Source organism: Poecilia latipinna, unplaced genomic scaffold (assembly GCF_001443285.1).
Source record: "Poecilia latipinna isolate Pla-1442-1.1 unplaced genomic scaffold, P_latipinna-1.0 Scaffold1652, whole genome shotgun sequence".
Lineage (NCBI taxonomy): Eukaryota > Metazoa > Chordata > Actinopteri > Cyprinodontiformes > Poeciliidae > Poecilia > Poecilia latipinna.
In genome coordinates, this window is record NW_015114268.1 from 2,705 (window position 1) to 9,950 (window position 7,246).

The 7,246-nt window shown below is 39.6% G+C and overlaps 1 protein-coding gene across 3 annotated transcripts in view; it reads left to right on the plus strand.

Moving 5' to 3' along the window:
- The first annotated feature begins 3,267 nt into the window (after nucleotides 1-3,267).
- The window catches only part of LOC106964289 (zinc finger MIZ domain-containing protein 1), a 92,736-nt gene continuing 88,757 nt past the window's right edge, over nucleotides 3,268-7,246 (plus strand). For all 3 annotated transcript variants that reach the window (XM_015059701.1, XM_015059700.1, XM_015059703.1), the window contains exon 1: nucleotides 3,268-3,375. The gene's annotated coding sequence lies outside the window, so the exon portion shown is untranslated. The remainder of the gene's footprint in view (nucleotides 3,376-7,246) is intronic.

Below are 7,246 nucleotides of genomic sequence, written 5' to 3' on the forward strand. Positions count from 1 at the left end.
ATAAGAAAACCCAGCAGATTGCATCAAGTCATTGACTTGCAGCTTCCACGCCTCCAGAAAGAGGATGTAGTGACATTGGACAATCGCCTGCATTGCATCATTGACTTTGCAGCAATCCCTCATACTGAGCTTGTATGTAGAGACAGCGGAGAGGAAAACTCCCCTTCAATAGGAAGAAACGCAAAGTGATGGGAAAATGTGCATTATATCAACTTGCAGCCGTAAAGTCTCCGACTTGGGTCCGTCGTCAATTCTTCTTGTAGTTTTTTTTTGCAAACGCTGACACAGTTGCCAATTTTGAGCTTACGCTTTCATGCATAGATGACACAAAGCAGGTGAAGCACGGTTTCACAGAGTGTACCGGCAGGTCAATTACACACTTGCGACTCAGTGGGTTTTTCTCTGTCAGGTGGCAATTTACAGAAAAACTCCTTTAATTAGATAACAGGGCTCTGTTTTTCAGATTTGCTCTCTGCCAGCAGTTTGTCAATTATTGCTTGGGGTTTGATACTGCCAGTCAGTCTTTGTCTGGGCGCTCTAGCCTCCCCTCTCACCGCGCCGCAGAGCCGTGTTATTGTACTTAAACAAATCAATTCTGTTGCAGTTGGGCTTTTTTTTTTTTTTTTCCCCTCCCTCCATCCCCCGTCATTATGAACTGTTTGCAGTGCAGAGCACATTGATTTTTCACAGACCTGGAAAAGCTGTTGATGAATAGCACCGAGGTATCTGGGGAGAATCTGGCTTTAAAAAGGAGGCACCCAGCTTCAGCCCCCTCCTCCTCTTCCTCGCCGTCGACCCATTGAGCCCGCCAGCGCTCCTCTGCTTTCTCTTTTCAGAGAACGCCACTTCCAGCAGGGGAGTAATGCAGCTTGAAAAATCTTGCAGTCATAAAGACAGAGGATTAAAAAGAAAGCACAAAGCGAAAGGGTACCGCCCTCTCTCACCCGATGGGAAACTACACCTTGTTGTTTAGACAGTTGTTATATTTGGAACATTAGCCTTGTAATTTCAACCCAACCGGAGGAAACTTGGCTCTGGAAAACAAATGGATAGCATGTTGTTTTGTCGCAGAGCAGACGACTGATGAAAAGGAGACTCAAACAGGACAAAATAAGTGTCACTTCAAAACACTCCTACAGAAAGCCAAGGCAAGCACCAGAAGGATATTTCATTTCCTTTTGTTTTTTTTTTTTTTTTGCTGAAATAAAATCTGAAATCCTTGAAAGGGAAAAACCAAAATGAACCAAAGCTGAGTAGAGTTTTTAAAAGGTTTCTGCTTACAGTTCTGATACCTGAAAAGCACAACCTGAACTTTTTTCCCCCAGGAGAGGAGCTGGATTTACTATTGACTGGTCCATTGTGGTACATGAATAGTATCGTGCTGTTTCTTGAAGTGCTAACAGTTATTGTATGTTGTCGTTTAATGTTTATGTGTTTTTTTCTTTAACAAGAAGTTGTCTTTGTGATGCTTAACTTTAGACGGAAATTCAGGTAGAAGATGAACTAATCGACTTGGCAAGGATTGTAGTTGGCCATATTTCCCTTGATTGGCTCTGATCTGTGATCAGGAATTCAGATACTATCAATCTGTTATTTGTTCTGTAATTTGTTTTTTATTTTTGAGATAAAAACTGTCACTGTTTCCAACCTATGAATGCATAAACTAATAACATGTATTCTGATTCACTTTTTTTTTCTGTAAGAATCAGATAAATGTCAGGGTCGTGTTTTGAAGCATAAACAACAATAGTCTGATAACTTCTTATTTTTCTTTTTTGTATATGAATCTGCTATGTTTCCTCTATCAAAGAGTCTGGAACTCAAGTTTTCCTTTAATGCGTTGTAGTGCTTTAAAACAAATAGAAAATCAGGAAATTGTCAAAAGTCAAATGGGGGGCCAGGCACTAAACAGTTTTTAGCTAGTTTTGCTATACTTCCTGAAACTTCTTCTCTCTTTTGGAAAAGCTTGTCATCAAATCCTCATTTCCCATCACTGTTGTTTTATTTTTAGTTATCCAAAGGATCCTTATTGCTGCTAGAAGTATTTTAGACTACTTAGATGGCTAGCTTTACTCGCATAGCCAAACCGCTGTGTAATTTGTAAACATAAAAGTTAAGATTCAAATGGTCTGTGGTATGAATTATGGTAAGAACAGTTTAAGTTGTTTTAGGAGCTGGTTTGAATGTTTGTGAAAAGAAAAAAAAAAAGAGCTTACTGGACAGACCATAATGCTGTCCATTTCTATTGAGATGTAAAGCTGGAGTAATGACTAAACATCCCGATAGGGCTTTCTGTCTTTACTTTTACAGAAGCACAAAACTCGACTCGAAAATGTGTGCGTTAAGTTTCTGCTGAACTTGTCCCAGTGCTGACATAGCTTGATTATGGTGGCGTTATTCCTTCTGAATAATTCGCTTAAAAAGCCTCTTGGTCACTTTGTGCTTTCCAAACTTTTACCTCCACTTGGTTCCCATTTCTACTTCTAATTTGTACCCATTTGCAAATTATTTTTACCCATGCAAAGAACTGCTTACCATTGTAAATCCTTGCTGAAAGAAGATGGAGATGAATTGTCATAAAAAAACAAAACAAAACTCACATGAAATGTAATTTTGTTTGCATCGCACAACTATTTCCACCCTTTTATGGTTTGTTGCTTTTTTGGGGGATTCCAGTTGACTCTTTCGAAATATGACAGATTACACAACCTGGTGATAGATATTATTTATTGAAGACTAGAAAATGATTAGATTATAAAAATATTATTTAATATGTTGGTCGTGAAACAAAATCTTCCATAGGTGGGTAAAAATTATTCGATGGTCAGGACCAAGCAAAGAGGTGAAATAATTACCAACTCGTTGAAATAGTCCTTTGGTCTTCACCTCGGGTCTGAGTAATGTGCTGATTTCCATGGTTTTAATAGACTAAAGCAAACTCCCTTCCCATAGCTCTGGTCTGTTCTATCAGGTGTTTAAGTCAAGTAGGAGTGAATTGTGACAGTGACATTATAATGAACTTAATCAAGTTGGATGTTTATGATGGCATGCTGATGGTGTGACGTATCAGCTGCTGTTCTGATCCGTCCTTCATGACAGACCTTATCCAATGGTGGCCACTCAAAACCCAAAGGCCTGTGTAAGAAGTGAAGTCATGGAGTGGACTTGATTTTTCAGAAAGAAATATGCAAATGTGCTAATCTAGTGTCTGGAGACCAGTGAATAATGTCACACTGATTTATGTTTTTTTTTTTTTTTTGTCTTGATTTCTCTCAGGAACAAAAAACTTGAAGGGCTGGAGTGTTTCACCTCCTGCAGTGTGGATGGGTGGGGGGGTTCCTTGTGGTGAAAAATCAAGGATTGGAAACAAGACAGGTAAGTGTTTTTTTTCTTGTTTTTTTTTTTTTTTCTTATACTGTTTATGTTTTTAGTGCTGCAAGGGATCCACAAATTTTAAATTTGATCCAGGATATGCAAGTGTTATTGCAAATGCATATAATCATAACTGAGCGCATTCATTACATTTGTTACACTCAGACTCGGGTTCCAACACTCCCTCCCTCTGTCCCCCCTCCCAGGCTATGCTCAGTTTTACCTATATCCTAAATCTTTATTTTTGATTTCCAATTGTGATGTTTGCAGCAACTCTAGGGCTGCTTGAAGGGATTGTCTTCAGCCTAGTCTCACTTTTTTGTACTCCTGTTTCACACCCATTTTTTGCTTGTAAGCAAACTATTTCATACCTATATGTTCACGTTCTCCTCCTGCTGGTAGATATTATTCATTGAAGTCACATAAGCTCCAATGCATTACTGCAGTCTGAGTAGATTACAGAATATTACTTTAAATTATTGATTGTCTACAAAAAGGTACATCCCCACCATGGATGGGTCAGCACAAAGTGTCCCTTAGCGGATGGCTTTTTTTGTGCAACAGAGAAAGGATGTCAATCTGTGAAAGTATGCCCAATAAAGAGGAACTGGACAATGTTTAGTGCCACGCTGTAACCGTAGCTGTTTCTTCCGCAGCATTCATGTGAACGAATCAGAAAAGTGAGGTGGCATGTGCCTCTAGATATCCAGTATAGATAGTGGATTGAATGGAAGGCTGTTTGCACCGTTTTATTGTGTGGATCTTTTAATAGACCAACATGATTGAAATTGGTATAAAACAGGTTGTTTGGTACAGTACAAACACTCAAATTCTTACGTATTCACTAGTCACTCCTTTACTTCTCAACCTGCTTCTCTCTACTCCACACATTATCAAATGTATCTTTAAATAGATTAGCTTTGTACAAAAAAAAAGTTCAAACTAAAGTGCTGTGAACAGTTTTGAAGCCATCACCAAAGGCCAGACTTTCTTTTAAAGAATTCAAAAAGTCTTCATCGATCATTTCTAAAGAGACTTTGGACTTTTGCCGCTTTTTTTTTTTTTTTTTTGCCACCCTTTCTGAAATGATGATTCTTAGTTTTCTCAAAGTATATAGCTGAAAATCAGGTGTGGTTTGCTGGTAATAGTTCACAAGTTTACAGATGGAATCAAATATCACGCCTGTTGCTAAAACCCGATTTCAGAGTCGTCTGTCAACACAGGAATTTAAAACAACAAGAGCTTTGTTTTTGCTGCCACATGTCACCATTTCTTTGTTAGTCACGTGATAGCTGCAGGTCGTATGCGGCCGGTGTGGGCTCTGCTGGCAGAACATGTTGATTTCATCAGGACCTCCTGGGGTGTTACACCGAGTAACAAAGTGCTTGTGTTCCACATATAGTCCGAGCTTCCACACATGCCCGCAGGGTTATGAATATCCTTTAAATCAAGAAGCCGCAATGTGAAATGTGGAGCTCAATGCTTATTCAGTTTTTTTTTTTTTTTTTTTTTTTTTAAAGAGATTTACTTATTGAAGTAAGTATGTATTTGGTTTGTCCAGCATATGATACAACCCAGGCATAGATTAGGATTTAGGACGTCCAGAATGAGCACACACTCACTGAATGCATCAGAAGGGTAAATCTTGATTAGAGCTGCATGAATGCTATGAAATATGGTGCCCTGACAAACATCTGCCTGCCACACAGCTGAGTGGGGTAAACCAATGTGCTTATTGTGGAAATGTCAGGCGAGGGTATAGACGGCGGTAGCAGGAGAGACGGTTGGGGATGTGACACAAACAGTGACGTGACGTTGAGTGCTTCACAGTCGGTTCTCTCGATGCTGGTGACAGACTCTTCCCCTCGCACCGGAGCCTTTGTTGTGGGGAAAAATGTTTCCGAGTTTGATGGCATGGATGCAGTAAAGTAGATTAGTCCTTTTTTTTTGTTCCCCTTTATGTTGTTGTTAAGGGTTTCACAGCAGTGAAAGGTATGGGATTTCATTTCAGTAATTTCCAGGTCTCAGTATGTATAAAAACAGGAGTATGGAAAACTATTCATAATTCCAGACTATATTCTCATTGTGTGTAATTTATGTCATTTCCGCCTACATTCTTTATTGTTTTGATATCCTTACCTGACTATGCATGCCCTATCTTTCTTTTCATTTCTTTTTTCCTAGCATCTTTTCTTCCCTACTTCTCTCATGTACCTCATGTCCTTCCTCTCCACGTTGCTCCTTTTGTCCTTCAATCCCTAATATTTATCCTACCTCCATTGCTTCCTTGTATTTGTTTCCATTCCTTCCTGATGTTTTCCTTCCTCCCTCCCTTCTTTTTCCTTTCTTTACTTCCTTGTGTATGTTTCTCTCTGCGTTGTGTTCTTTGTTGTTTTTTTCTTCTTTGTATCCTTCCTTTTTATTTTCTTCTGTCTTTCATTATTTGAGGGGTCCTCTGTTTATTTTTCCTCCATGTGTCTTTTCTTGTTTAGGTCTTTTTCAAGTTGCATATCTAAAGATTAGCCAATATAGAAACATATGCTATAAATTCATATAATACTGCTAGTATTATATGTCTTATCATAAACTTGAAGGACTAAGAACCTGAGATTGGAAAAGATTTTTTTTTTTTTACATGTTTCTTACTGATAAATGCATCAATTCCCTCATGATAAATCAGCTTATGGGTTTAATTTTTATCCAAAGGTTTTCATGGTTGGTCTCTTTTTTCTCTCTCTCTTTCTCTCTTTGTATCCTCAGTGGAAGCACTAGTGAGTAACTGCTTTTCTCTGTGAAATGTGAAGGTGCAGACATTCTGCTAACTTCTCTAAAGGAAACAGGGGGAGAAAAAAAAAGCCCTTCCTGTCAGTGGTCTCTCTGTCTCTCTGTTCTTGTGAGATCTGGAACTGATAAGTGAGAGGCCTCTGGTAACTGAACAGGAAGGATAGAGGGCCCGGCCCCAGAGTCCCAGCCTCTGCACACATGTCCACCACCCCTGCTAAGGCAAACAAAGGGAGCAGAGCCTGCTACTTAACTTCAGGTTTCACAGTCTTCGAGCCTATTAGGAGGATAATCACTGGGGGATTCCTATGTCTGTGTGTGTTAAATACAGATGAAAGTGTTGGATGAATGCTCTGCAACTGTTGTTCAAAATCACCTTGACCTTTTCCCTCATTTCTTCTATGTTACGCCACAAATGTCACTGTATTTTATACATAAAATAAAGTATAGCGCACGAATCATGGTTGCACGTTTCTAGAAAAGAAATATCTGAAAAGTGTGTTGTACGTGGAGTCCTTTGCGGGTTTTTATCTGTAAGAAATTTTAAACCATGTTTTATTCATCTTCTGCTTTACAATTGTATGGTGCTTTCTTTTAATTTGTCGAAGTCTCAAGAAAGTGCATGGGAGTTTGTGGCTTCTCATTACAACAAATTGTAGAGAAGTTCATTAAGGGAAAGACGGAACATATGTTTATAGGAGAAATGCTTCACCAACATTAAGATCCAGAGCTGAGGGAACACTGACTTACTTGTCGAACATTATACTTATGTGAGAGACACTAGAACAACAACAACAACAACAACAACAACAACGCTCGATCTCAGTAAGGAATCGTCGCATAATTTGATCTCAGGATCTCACATGTAAAGCTTTTGTGTCTGCATGACTCAAAGGTTCATTGTTGCCGTTTATCAGATCGCTGAAGGCACACGACGGGAGCCGTGTGAGTAGCTGGACTTGAAGAGATAACACCAGGTTTCCTTCTCGCCGCGTCTGTCATTGCAGCTATCAAGGTGGGAGGCGGGGGGGGGGGGGGGGGGGGGGGGGGGTTCCCCAAACTTTTCCGCGGTGGGGGGTATTTCCAAGGTGTC